This window comes from Saimiri boliviensis, chromosome Y, assembly GCF_048565385.1.
Source record: "Saimiri boliviensis isolate mSaiBol1 chromosome Y, mSaiBol1.pri, whole genome shotgun sequence".
Lineage (NCBI taxonomy): Eukaryota > Metazoa > Chordata > Mammalia > Primates > Cebidae > Saimiri > Saimiri boliviensis.
Genome location: NC_133471.1, coordinates 8,782,485 through 8,797,887, shown reverse-complemented (window position 1 = coordinate 8,797,887; position 15,403 = coordinate 8,782,485).

Genomic DNA, 15,403 nt, shown 5'->3' with positions numbered 1-15,403 from the left:
AGCCAAGTCCGCACCTTAGCCCCAAAACACAAATAGAGCGTTCCCAAAGCAGATATGACACTCGAAATATGAATACAGCACCCACGGTGCTCTTGTACAAAACACCTGTAATGCCAGTGCAAGGCCTCAGTACCAAAATGTTAATATAAAACCAGCAGAACCCACGTGGCCCTGCTGGTACAGTACTGTTAATAATCAACGCTGACATACCAATGCAAACGTGGAAAATAACGGTTAGGGGTTAGAGTGAGGGTTAGGGTTTAGGGATTAGAAGATTTTTAGGCAAAATATAGTAAAATAGTTATTTGAGCAAAGGAATAATCGATGAATCATGGCTGAAGCTCTAAATGGAAAACAAGATTTGGGGCTGAGGTTTCTCGTTGGCTCCAGGTAGGGGAATGCATATTGTGGGATGGTTCCCTCCGTGTCACTCATCATACAGCCAACTGGCGGCTGGGCTTTTTGTCATTGACTGCGGTTGGTTGGTTAATTTTTTTTTGTCAGTTTAAATGCTTCCAAGTTTGGTTTCCATTTGTTTAGTGAAGACTTCAGGCTAACAGCCTACTCCTTTTTTGCTTTAACATGTCATGACCTTGGTACTTTTTCATTTTGCTTTCCTGGCGTTAATAGAAGTAAATTCACATATTTATTGTTATTCAGAAAGTCCGTTTAATTGGCAACCTATTTGTGATGGTGCATAAAATAATGTCTTTTAGTCACTGGCATCTTAGCTTAGATGAAATATGTTAACCATATTAAGCTTTGCTATTAAACCATAACGGGAGTTGAGTTTCCTTCCCCCACCTCCCCCAGGCGTTAACCATTTAAAATACACTCAAGCATCTCCTCACAATGTGGATACTTTCTGAGAAATTTGTCCTTAGCGATTTCATCTTTCTACGAACACCATGGAGTGTCCTTACAAAGCCTAGATGGTGTAGCCCCCTCCATCCCTAAGTTATATGGTATAGTCCCCTCCATCCCTAAGTTAAATGGTATATTGTTCCCAGGCAACAAACCTGTATGGCACATCTCTGTACTGAATGCTGTAGTTAACTGTCACACCATGGTGATTGTGGATTGTGAGCCCAAAATATCTGAGATAGGTCTCAGTCAATTTAGAAAGCTTATTTTCCTAAGGTTAAGGACATGCCCATGACACAGCCTTAGGAGGTCCTGACAACAGGTGCCCAAGGTGTTCACGGTACGGCTTGCTTTTTTATACATTATACGGAGACATGAGACTCTAATCAGTATGTGCAAGTTGTATTCAGTTGTTTGGTCCAGTAAGGTGGAACAGTTAGAAGCAGGAAGTGGGGGTGCTTCCAGGTCAGAAGTAGGTAACTGAGATAAAAGGTTGCATTCTTTTGAATTCCTGATCAGCCTTCCACTGAATACACAATTTAGTTTGGCTTAGTGAGTCTTCATTTTTACATATACAGTAGGGCAGAGGAATGGCGTGATCCCGGCCCACCACAACCTCTGCCTCCTGGGATCAGATGATTCCCTTGCCTCAGCCTCCCTAGCAGCTGGTATTACAAGCATGCACCACCACGCCTGGCTAATTTTTGTGTTTTTAGTAGAGATGGGGTTTCTCCATGTTTGTCAGGCTGGTCTTGGGACGCCTGACCTCAGGTGATCCGCCTGTTTTGGCCTCTCAAAGTGTTGGGATTACATGCGTGAACCACCATGCCTGGCCAGGAAGCACATTTTGATTCTGATATTGTTGACTGTATTTCAGGTATAACTTGTTTTCTTTGGAGCATTAAATACTGCTTTGGTATTTTGTTACACAAATAAAGCACAGATCCCTTTTTATCATTATATTCATTATTAGTTAAATTGACATGCAAATGTAGAAACATTCCAGAGTCTGGGCTTCCAGTATTTCTTTTCATCCTCTGAAAGGTAAATTATTTTTCCCCAAAATACACAGTGACATCTAAGGTCGCATTGAATGTCCTGCCACTTTTGTTCATCTAGTTTTATCAATTTCTGCAAAGCATCTTCGGGGGAATAACTTTGACTATCCCTTTAAACTCTTCTGTATTAGAAAGCATCATGATGAAACATTGAATAATTGTGGTCACAAAATCCATTTACAGTCTTTCTGTCTTTGAATATTTTTTCCAATGCTGAATATTTACTTTTATTGTTTTGTAGCTAAAAGTAATTCTGGGAAACCAAAGACAAGCATTCATTAGAATAAGTGATTCAGTCACAATCAATTGCTATTTTAACTTATTTTTTTTAAGTTATGCTTTTGAAAGCGTCCAGCCATAAATTAAAATAATCTCCAAGATATTATTTTTTTCCTGGTTCTAAGGTGACCAGCTTTCCTAGAGTGTGAACCATACCACAAGAAAAAAGATGTGATAAATATGTTTATGTGTGTTATTTTAACCTAAAACATGTAAAAGAGGCATTTCTTTGAAATTAGATATTAGAGTGCATAGTTTACTTTGCAGCATCATGAATACTCTTATTTTCAAAAACATTGTCAATTAACACTTACTCATACAAATAAACAGATATTTGAAAAAATTACAATTTTTTAAGAAAGGTTTTATTTTAAACTGGTTTTAGATTCATACCGAAACTGGGAAGAAAATGCAGATTTCCTGTGTAGACCCAACCTAGTTTGCTTCTGTAAACACGTCTGAGTAAAAGAAATTTTTTTCTTTCTATGTCACTATGTCCTTCATTACAGAAGAATTTAAAATCATGTACATTATTTTATGTTGTGAACCAATGTCAGATATACTTAAAGATAATTCAGTAACTTAAATTTATGTATACTTTGTTAGTATGTTGTTTAAATTGTACAAATGCATAGACAGCACATACTTTAACGATTGCTACTACACAAGCTGTCAGTTGAATTTTGGCCTTTGGTTAAGCACTTGCAGACCAGAATTTTAAGAACAGAAAACTGGTATGGTTATGTCAATAGGTGTACGAAAAAAGAGAATAGAGAGGCAAAGAAAAACTGGGGCTCTTTTTCAATTTTGCTAAGAGTTGATTTTACAATATATTCTTAAGATTCATAAAAATACATTTTAAGATTTTTAAATATTCTAGGTTGTTAAAAAGGTTTATAAAATAAATAACTTTTGTAATTTTAGAAACATGTTTGGCTCCTGAGTTATATAATGGAAATTATTCCACAACACAGAAAACATTCAAAGTGAAGGACAGAGTACAATACGAATGTGCCACTGGTTACTACACAGCTGGAGGAAACAAGACCGAGGAGGTAGAATGTCACACATAGGGATGGTCTGTCACACCAAAATGTACCAGTAGGTTCTCATTTGGAATAACATCTATTTTCACCTTGAAAACTTTCTCTCCTAGAAAAGTGTATATAAGTTGTCACACTAATTATGTTTCATTTTCCATACTTTTTGCCTTTAGCTTTAATTATGTTGATAGCAGTCTTTGATAGTTTAAAGCTCTCAAGTAGAAAAAATTCATTTTAGCTCACAAGATTACGTTAAAATAAGAGTAATGCTATTTAACAAATACATAAAATGAATTCATAAGCTTTTTTTGGCAAATTTAATTTCTATTCTGGACATATCATGTAAATAGAAAGTGAATTTGGTTCTAGCAGAAAAAAAAATAACATTTGTCTGTATTTTATTCATTCTTTCATTTGCAGCATTAAAGCGTTCTTCTTTAAGATTAATCGAAAATGGTCATTTTCATCCTGTAAAGCAAACCTATGAAGAAGGAGATGCCGTTCAGTTTTTCTGTGATGAAAGTTTTTATCTCAGTGGATCAGATTTAATTCAGTGCTATAGCTTTGGTTGGTACCCAGAATCTCCTGTATGTGAAGGTAAAATGTTTTATTCGCTTTAATCTCCATTAGCGCCGACAAAATTCCTGTGGTGACACCTAATTTTTTTCCTGGGTCCTATTTTTTTAAATAAACATTGTCTTTTAAATTACTGCTATTTTCAGGAATCTGTAATACATTCCATCTGAATAAATCTTTGTTTTGTATTACTTTGTAAAGAAGTATATATTTTATATTTATTATTTTAAAATCTCTATTATACATTTTAAATCCCTTATTATAACAAATAACTTTTCTTACTGGGGATTGTTAGACTAATTAGTCCAATCTGGCAGCTTTGCAAGGACACACTTTCTCTTAATTTGCCATATACTTCCAGATGTAAAAATTAGTCTCCAAAATAGTGAGATAGAAAGCCAAAAAAAAAAAAAAAAGAATAATCCCCAGAAGTGAAAATGGAAAAGAGGCATCTAGTAAAAGCTACCCCAAAATGTCGTATCTATGGTCACATTTCTATTACTAAATGTGTCTAACAGGCAATGCAGAAGACATCCATAGTTATTTAAACACACCTAGATAGGAGGGTCCTATCTAGCAGAATATACAGATATGAAAAAAAAATGTTATAATGTGACAAATGGTACAATCAACTCAGGTACAAAGTGACAGAATAAACATTGGAGATTCTGATTGGTATGCTGTGGAATAACATTCACAGAAGTGATGGATAATATTTAGATTCGGTCTTAAGAGACAAATAGGAGTTTGAGGATTGGGATGATAGGGTGAGGCAAGAGTTTTATAGTCATTTTTTATTTTTTTATATATGGGATATAATATCTATTGACAGGCAGGTGAAAAGTATGAAGGTAGAACTTGGAAGAAAATGGTGAACATTTTGAAACAGGTGCTAGAAAAATGAATGAAGGCTCTGACCAGGGTTTGCAATGGGATTGCTGGGAACTATCCTAATTCCCTAAATGGACTGAACAGTAGTAACTTTAAAGATTTTATAGTTTTTCATTTGTGCTCAACATCCTTAATGTAGTAGTAGAGATTTTTTTAAGCAAAATTTTAAAAGCCTTTTATTTCTTTCCTTTTTTCTTTTTGAGTTGGGGTCTCCCTGTGTCACCCAAGCTAGAGTGCAGTAGCACGATCTTAGCTCACTGCAATCTCCACCCACCACCATACCTGGCTGACTTTTCTGTGTACTTTTAGTAGAAACAGGGTTTTGCCATGTTCAGATTGTTCTCGAACTCCTGACCTCAGGTGATCTGCAGGCCTCGGTCTCCCAAGTTGCTATTTCAATAGTAAATGACAGACATCCTTAAGGTATTTTATATACCTTTCTTCCAATTTAGCCAGCATGACAACTTGCCTATTTTCTCTGGTAAACAGTGATTAGGCATACAGCAGGTAGTGTTGTGGGCTGAGTTATATCTCTCCTACTCCTCCCAGAATATAACCACATTATAACACTAGGAACCACTAAATGTTACCTTACATGGTAAAAGACACTTTGAAGTTAACAATCTTAAGGGAGGAATATTTTCTGGAATTATTTTTTCGGACTCTAAATGGAATCACAAATGCTCTTATAAAAGGGAGGCAGAGGGAGATTGACTACAGAAGAGGAAGCAGGAGATGTGACAATGGAAGCCACAGGTTGTAATGTTTTGAGGAAGGGGTTCTGAGCCCAGTAGTGCAGGTAATTTCAAGAAGCTAGAAAAGGAAAAGTAGCTGATTCTCTTCCAAAGCCTCCAGAAGGAATGCAGCTCTCTTGACACCTCGATTTTAGTCCAGCAAAACTGAATCTCTAATTTTGGCCTCCAGGACTGTAAGAGAATAGACCTGTGCTACTTTAAGCCACTAAGCTGTTAATTCATCACAGCAGCAATAAGGAAGTAGTGTAGTCAATATTTTAGAGCAGGAGATTTTAATTTAGATAGACATGGGTTCAAGAACAGATCTGCTGCATGCTATTATTTACTTCATGAGTTTTAGTTTGTCTATAACATGGGAAAAATAATAGTTCCTACTTAATAAAGTTATTTTAGGAGTAAAGGAGGCAATGAATTTTAAAGGCCTGCAATTTTAATATTCTGTTGGTGCATAACAATGTCACCACAAACCCAGAATCTTAAAACAACACAAAGATATTATTTCCCATTCGGTGTAGGTTGGGAGTCTGGGTGTGGCTTAATGAACTCTTCGTATCCATAGCTAACAAAGCTGCAATCAAGATGTTAGCGTGGAAAATTGACACTTCCTCTTGAATGTGTTGGTATGTATGCTACGATTAGCATCAAGAGCTAAGCTTATGGTGTAAAATTTTCCATTCTTTTAATTTAATATGAATATTTTAGAAATAGACTGTTTAGGCAAATTAGAAACACATTGCTATAGCACCTACTCTTCTGCTTTGTGTATGTATTTGTGTGTGTGTGTGTGTGTGTGTGTGTGTGTGTGTGTGTATGTGTGTGTATGTGTAGCCATCTATAGAATTTAAGTCAATACAAAGAATGCTTTTACACTGTTGGTGGGAGTGTAACTTAGCTCAACCATTGTGAAAGACAGTGTGATGATTCCCCAAGGATCTAGAACTAAAAATATCATTTGACCCAGCAATCTCATGACTGGGAATATACCCAAATGATTATAAATCATTCTATTATAAAGACATGTAGACATGTATGTTTATTGAGGCACTGTTCACAATAGCAAAGACTTGGAACCAACCCAAATGCCCATCGATGATAGATTGGATAAAGAAAATGTGGCACATATACACTATGGAATACTATGCAGCCATAAAAAAAAGGATGAGTTCATGTCCTTTGCAGAGACATGGATGAAGCTGGAAACCATCATTCTCAGCAAACCAACCCAAGAACAGAAAAACAAACACTGCATGTTCTCACTCATAAATGTGAGTTGAACAATGAGAACACGTGGACACAGGGAAGGGAATATCACACACTGAGGCCTGTCAGGGAGTGAGGAGCTAGGGGTGGGATGGCATTAGGAGAAATACCTAATGTAGGTGACACGGTGATGGATGCAGCAAACAACCATGGTGCGTGTATAACTATGTAACAAACCTGCATGTTCTACACATGTACCCCATAACTTAAGTATCATAATAACAAAAAAATTCTATAAAACAAAACAAAACCTTTTTGAACACAATAATGCTAAGCACGATTATCTGATCTGTGTCATGCCATGACCTGTATGCTTTAAAAGACAGCACACGAATGATGTTGTGCTTTATTAGAGGAGTAAATAAGGGCATGGTGGACTGAGCGACTGGCCATACGCATTATCTACTTCTCCTACAAAGTTAGGGTGGAGCATTGCATCTGGCCATTCTTAACCTTATCCCTTTCTGAGGCATGTCCTTGATCTTTCATTTTGCTGAAAGGCACCACCAGGATACACTGTCATTCCTGGGGGCTACTATTCCTGTCCTCTTTCTCATTTCTTGATCAGATCAGAGAGAGATCTCCACAGACATATTTATCTAGGACATTTATTGAATAAGACAGAAGCTCTGACGGATGCCAAGGAAATTGACAGAGTAAGAGAAAGATACAAAAAAAGGGGAAAAAATGGGTATTTCCTTCATGGGTTGATTGAGAACAGAGATGAAGAGTAATGAGAAAGAAGAAAATAAAAGTGGGTAATTCCAAAGTGCAATTTTAGAATTGACCATAGTCTTTAGATTAAAGAATAGTTTCTCATTCTACAGATTAAAAAAAATGTCTATATCATAATTCCTTCACAATTGAGAAAAGAGAAAAAAAATATGCCTAGTTGTTTTTAGGTAATGTAATTGCTCTCGTCTCTCACTTAGCAAATTTTAAAAATATTTGAGCTGAATAATGTTTTATATGTTTGTACCGAATTTATAAAACAATTGTCCAAAGTTATATAATACAAATATTGAGACACTATAGTATTACTTACTATATTATATTGTTATGAGCTTATGTTAATTTTAAAACAACTTCTTTTCTTAGAAAATAATGACAATTGTAAGTATCCTCCTGTTGTAATGAATGGGGCTGTTGCAGATGGGTTATTGGCAAGCTATACAACAGGATCCTCAGTGGAATATAGATGCAATGAATATTACTTACCGAAGGGATCAAAAATCTCTCGTTGTGAACAAGGAAAATGGTCATCCCCACCTGCTTGCTTGGATAAGAAAGAGAACACATTGAATGTCTATGTTTGTAGTTTCATGTGATTTTCTTACAGTCTTTTATATCATGAAAATGATGATTTTGTATACACCTTTTTTCAAGTGTTTTCACCTCTCACTTCTTTAAGTAGAAAGTCCCTAAAATCTCAGCATCCAGGCCTACATTAATTATTATCCCTTTCTTTTTTCATTGTTGCAAATTACACATAATATAAAATTTACCACTTTAACGTACAATGTTTTTTAAGTGTACCTTTTTAAGTGTACAAATTCTGAGTGTACAATTCGGTGGCATTAAGTATATTCACATTTTTGTGTATTCACGTTTTGCAACAAGTTACTTTTTGGATTGCCTTTCTCCTAGCTAAAATTCCCTCTCTAATGTATACCCCTCAACATCTCTGCTTGTATTGCCCTCAGAATATCATTTGGAGAAGAATAATTAGTCCTATTCTTTCCTTGGTAGAATATATTGTTAACAGCTTTTTACCACCACATCCTCACCCAAATGGACACATTTGTTACATCTTGTGGATTATATAAAATTGTTTGTTAGTAACTTTGATAATAGTCTTCTGAATGTTTTGCACAGACACACATATACACACACTCCACAAAAATGCTATCATAAGATACAGAGGTATATATCTTAGATTGTTTTCACTCAAAATATATCATAAACATGGTTTGTCATACTTCTACAATATATACTTCAATGACTGCCTAGTATTCCATAATGGAGATTAACACATGCAATTTAACCAGTTTATCAATGGATGTTTAGTGTTCAACATTTTTATATTCCAAACAGTATACTTCCAAGTAAATCTTTGTACGTTTAACTTCTTTATTTTTATTAAAAATAATTATGCATTAACACACTTTTTTTAGATTTTTTGGATAGATTTGATATACAGCAGGCATTTATCTCACCCAGTGGAATATTGCCTTCTAAGAAATCTCATGTGGTTGCTATGGGGATTAAATGAGATAAATGTGTGTAAAGCATAGCGCATAAACACTCAATAAATGGCAGCCAATTGGCATTGGAAGCAAATTCCACTAGTAGTCATATCCATATGACAGCATTGTGGAAAATAAATAAATGCCAATGTGTTATAAACTCTGAAGTATTATTTGAGTATCATATCATCATTATATCTTATTTTTCTTTAAATTATGTGAATATATCTGCTGCATCATCTATTTAGATTCCTCACAGTGATTTACCTTTAAAATAATACTTGTTTTAATATCATCGTGTTTATCATTTGAAAAAATTTGTGGCGATAGAATAACATGAGTAATGAACAATTTTTCTAAGCAGAAGAAAAAGCAAATTATTTTTTTTCATTAACGGTGTCTGTCTTCCTAAAAAAAAAAAAATTTAAATAAATAAATACTTATGAGATGTGGTCATTTTAATTCATTTTCTATTAATTACCAAGTTGCCTATCAGAAAGTTTTTTTTTTTTTTTTCTGATTTGTTAAACCTACCATAAGTGAATTAAAGTAGTAATTGTCTTAATCTTTGTTAAATATGAATATTTTAATGTTGACATTTTTTGTTAAGCAGGCAAGCACAGTTGTTTTAATTTGATTTTTTTAAAGAATTAGTTAATTTGGAATTTTCAATTTTCTATTGGCTTTTCTACAGTTTTTTTATGGATAAATTATTGATAATTTAGCTGTTTTTCATTCTCATAAGATCAATATCTACACAAATTAAATTATCCACTTGATAATGTTTATTGCAAACATTTTTAATTTATCTTTATTTACAGTGTTTTTAAGCATATGTAAGTTTTAAGTATTGAGCTCTTTCAACATTTTGTTAGTAGTTTCTACTTTCCAAGTAATACTTCGAGGCTGTTTCCACTCAATACAGAGACATATTCCCATAGAACGTTTCTGTTTCTCTCATATTTTTATAAATGTTTTGGATATTAATTTGTTGATGTGATTGATATTTAATTCAATGGTGCTATAGTAATCTCTAAGGACAAAGCCTAGATGAAACGTTTTATGGCCAAGCCAGTAATGAAACAAGTGCATAAGGAAATAACAAAGATGTATTTAAGGAAATATATTATTCAATATCTGGAAAAACTGCCTCAAGAGAGTTAGGCTGGGTCCTAAAGAACCAAAGCAAATACCAAACCCCAAGCACCAAACCCTAACCCTAGGCCTGAGGCCCTAACCCTAAACCCTAAACCCTAGCTCTAAGCCCTAAACCCTAAGCCCTAAGGCCTAGCCCTAACCCTAACCCCTAAACACTAACCCTAACCTAAAACCCTAACACTAACCCTAAACCTAACACTAAGACCCTAACCCTAACACACTAACCCTAACCCCTAATTCTAATCCTAATCCTAATCCTAATCCGTAACCCTAACCCTAACCCTAACCCATAACCATAACCCTTAACCCTTAACCTTAACCCTAACCCCTAACATTAACCATAACCCTAAACCCTGACCGTAAACCCTAACCCTAACCCTAACCACCCTAATCCTAACCACACTAACCCTAGCCACCCTAACCCTAACCCTAAAACTCTAACCCTAAAATCCTAACCCTAAAACCCCAACCCTAACCCCTAACCCCAATCCCCAATTCCTAATCCCCAACCCCTAACCCCTGACCCTGACCCTGACACTAACAACAAAAATGTCAATTTACTTCTATTAATGCTGGAAAGTAAAATTAAAATGAATTACGGTTTTGACATGTTAAAGCAAAAAAAGGAGGCCGTTAGCCTGAGGTCTTGCCTAAGCAAACGGAAACCAAACTTGGAGGCATTTAAACTGACTTTAAAAATTAACAAACCAACCACAGTCAATGGCAAAACCCCAGCTTCCAGATGGCTGTATGACTAGAAACGCTGAAGGCGGTTGACTACCTGGACCCAATGAGAAGCCTCATTTAGCTGCCACCACTTAGAGTTCAAAGCCCCAAGCTGCAAACAATATGTTCCTTCCATACTTAGGTGAGACTTTTGTGAGGATTTTATAGTATATGTTTTTGGATTTTTAAATTTCAAGGCATTTCAGAAATGTGTAAACCTCCTTCTGTTCTAGGAGCCAGGGAGCCCTGAGAGCTGACCGTGCCCACTCTCTGCCTCAGGTCTCCCTCCTGTTCTCTCTTTGGGTGGAAATGGCACGGCCTTACCAGCAGACAGGGGATGAGTGGATCATGCATGGGCACCTGTGGAATGGCGTCAGGGAGTTCATCATCCAGAGGTGAGCTGCAGTAGAACACAAGGTTGCTGGGGGCTGGCGTCACCAATTTGCTCCCTGTGAAAATCAAATCTTTCATTACTTTCAAATGGTACTAAATAAGTACAGTCCACATCACAAAACTTGTTGTCATTTTAGGCTAGTTCTATTTCATCTTGATGGAAGACATCAGTCATATGGTTGACTTTTATGGAGCCAATCTTTACAAAGCACTCGGAGAAAAACCAGCCTGATACCTAGATTAGAGGGTTCACAGCCTCACAGGTTAGTAGGGAAGACCATTTCCTTGTAGGCCCAAGAATTTGGGGATATTTTGGGGACCTCAAGAAGAGGGGAATTCACACAATGCGATAAAGACTGCAGCTGAACTTTAACAGTATGTTCTTGGCTTGGTTTTAGTCTCAACAAGGCCTTTAAGAGTCCAACAGGATATTCTGTATGACAACTTCCAGCAAAGAAGCTTGAAAGCACCTATTTGGTCAGCTCTTGTTCTTGCTGCACTTACACAAATAATCAGGCAAAATCTAACAAAACTAGACTTATTTTAAAAATAAGAATAATCTGACTTTGATTGTCTATGATCAAAAATTATGGCTGCTACAGAGAGAAATTTTATGTTTCAATGGAAAACAATAACTCAGCCAGGCATGGTGGCTCATGACTATAATTCCAGCACTTTGGGAGGCCAGGAGTTCAAGACCAGCCCGGGCAACATGGCGAAACCATGTCTCTACTAAAAATACAAAAATTAGCTGGGCACGATGCCAGGTGCCTACGTAGTCCCAGTTAAACAGGAGGCTGAGGAGGGAGGCTCACTTGTATCTAGGAGGAAGAGGTTGAAGTGAGCTGAGCTTGCACCTTTGCACTCCAGCATGGGCAGCAGAGCCAGACCCTGGCTCAAAAAAATGTTGTTAAATAGGAAAACTCCAGCACTTGTGGGTTATGAGATTCTAGTCTCATTTTCTGTCTTAGGGCTATTTTTACCTCTTTGTAAACTGGATCCTGTCATCTGATGAATTTTGTCCCATGACGATACTTGTGGAACAAGAAGCCAAGTTTTGTCTCCCCTACTAATGTATCTATTGTCAGTTAATCTGAAGGGTTCTGACCCTGGAACAAGGTTAGAAGAGGAAGGTTTTGCTCCCCAAAATGCATAACCAAATTTTGATACATTCACACAATGTAATACTATTTAGCCATAGAAAGGAACAAGCTATCAACTCACACAAAAACATGAGTGAATCTTTCATGCACATTGCTAGGTGGAAGAAGACCATCTGAGGAGAATCCACACAGTGTGACCACATTTAATGGGATTCTGGAGAAGGAAAACTACACAGATGGGAAGTCACTGGCTGCATGGGGTGGGGGTCGGAAGTGTTCCATATGGTACTTTAACAGTGGATACCTGCCACTATGCATTTGCCAAAACACACAGAATTTTACAGCTAAACAGGTAAATCCAACTCAATTCTAACTAAATAATATTATTCAGGATGCAGCGTATCACCACACAGATACATAATGTGAAAAATCATTTAACTATGCTACAAATTACTATTGTGTGAATGTGGTTTGTCCCTGAAAAAAACTCAAGTTGAAATTTGACCCCCAATGTGGCAGTGTGGGGATGTGGGGCCTAGTGGAAGGTGCTTAGGTTATGGGGATTGATACCTCATGAATAGATTAGTGCCCTCCCATGAGGGTGAGTGAGTTCTGCTCTCACAGGAATGGATTAATTCCTGCAAGAGTAGTTAGTAAATAAGGGTCTGGCTTCCTTGGATTCCCTCTTGCTTTCACTCTTGCTGTGATCTCTGGTGCACCCCTTGCTCCCCTTCCACTTTACACCATGAGGTGAAAAAGACTCAGGCCCCACCAGATGCACTGCCCAACCTCGGACATTCCAGCCACCAGCATCATGAGCCAAATGAATGTTTTTTACTTACAAATTAATTACCCTGCCTCAGGTATTCTGTTTTGTAAGCACAAAGTGGACTGAGACACAAATGTGGGGAAAAAAACACTGAAGGTGTAGGGAAAATGGTGCTGACCTAAGTCATTTTGAAAATGAACAGAATCTGTAGGCAGAAGGCAAATGAAGTGTACTTCATCACAGGATTCCATTTTATAAAGTTCTTTTCAAGAAGGGTAATCTTGAAGAATTGTTAAACCACAGTATCTGTATCTGGAATCAAACAATGAGTTACATAAGTCACAGATGGTAGAAACTACGTCTCTCGCTGTTGAAGTGGGCAGTTACAAATAAGCAAGGGGAGAAGGCTAGAATTATTCATGTGATAGTAGATCAGAGGTGGACACATCAACGTAAACTTATATTTAGTTCAATATAGATACATACAGTTGCCATAGAAATCTTTGTAATTAGATGTGTATAGGTAGGTTACACACACACCTATACTTCCTAGCACTGCTAATGAGGGACAAGATACGATGTGCTCATTTGGTAGCCAGATGTAAGTTTTCCTACCATTCAAAAAGGAATCAGGCTTTCTGAAGAGATGTCTGATACTCGAACTGGGACAGTAAATATATGAGCCGGGATACACTCAAAGTATCAGAAAGTCAGTACTAAAAAACCCTGAAAGATGTAAAAGAAAAATTGGAGCCAAAGAGAGCTACCAATGACCAACACAGGAATGAATTGTGCAACATAATGCTGTAGTGTTTAATACTAACTAAAGCTTCCAGTAATTATCTAGGTGCATTTGTATACGTAGGTGAATAAGCAAGTGGAGTTGAATAGAAATCTTCTTTGCAAAAGAATTCCAAATAATTGATGTACACACTCAGCCATCAAGAAGGTGGAGCTAACTCCTCACTCTGTAAGTATGGTGTTTACATAGTAACTTACTCGAGAAGAACACATGCAATGTGGACAAGGAGGAAAAGTGACTTCACAGGAGAAACCTGACAAATGCTAGCTCTGTCAGATGATCCAAGTTAACATCAAAGGTGAGAGTTCACCTTAAGAACATGAAATGACAAGGACAGCACTTCACCTCTGTGTTCTACTACTTCCAGACCCATAACCTCAGTCTAATTATAAGAAATATTCCATGTTTAACCACAGCCAGGAAGAGCCATAGGGATGTGATGATTAACATGCCATGTGGGATCCTGGATGAAATGCTGGGTCAGGATAAGACAGAACTAAGAGAATACAAATGAAGTATGAACTTTAGTTAATAATAGTCTATATTTGTTCATCAAGTATAACAAATTATGTAAGATATTAACAAGACATGTGAGACACACTGATAGAAGACGTTATTGAGAGAGAAAGCTAGGTTGGAGCTACATGGGAAATCTATGCATTTTTTTTATTTCAATTTCTGTGTATGTCAAAAACTGCTGTAAAATAAATATTTAAAACATTATAATTTTTGAACACTTCCTTGTTAAATTATTTATACCATGAATTGCTAGTAATTGACAGTTAACTAGTCCTGTTTCTTTTTTTAATAAGAGCATCTATGACACAAAAAATTAAATAATACAGACAGATAAATAAAAATAAATGTTCTTTACATGTTTGTTACAGTAGTAACACATATGTATAAACTTATTTATGTTTTTTGTTTTTTTTTTTCTTATGCTGTGGTTGTGTCCTGGGTTCATTCTCTACAATGCTTTTCACCTTAGACCTTGCAAAATAAATAAATAAATAAATAAATAAATAAATAAATAAATAAATAACCTTACAGACTCTGTTTCAATTTATGGCTAAACATTTTTAAAAGAGTGACTTTGTAAAAATAGATTCCAATGGCAAATTGATTCATTATGACTGGATCACTTATTCCAAATACTTCTTGTCTTTATTTTGTTCCAGTGCCTACCTTTTAGCCATAATACACTGGAATCAAACATTGGCAACTGAGTAAAAAATATTCAAAGAAAGAATGTGAACCGAACTTGTGATCATGATGATTCAATGTTTCACCAGGTTTTCTAAAACAGAAGAGCTTAAAAAGATATTCCAAGTCAATTTCCTAAATGAACCTTTGCAGAAAATGAGGAAACTAGAGAAACAAAAATGGCAGGACATTCTATGGGTGATTTTAGATGTTTCTATGTTTTATGGGGAAAAACACTTTACCTTTTAAAGAATCACAGAGAATTATTGGAAACCCA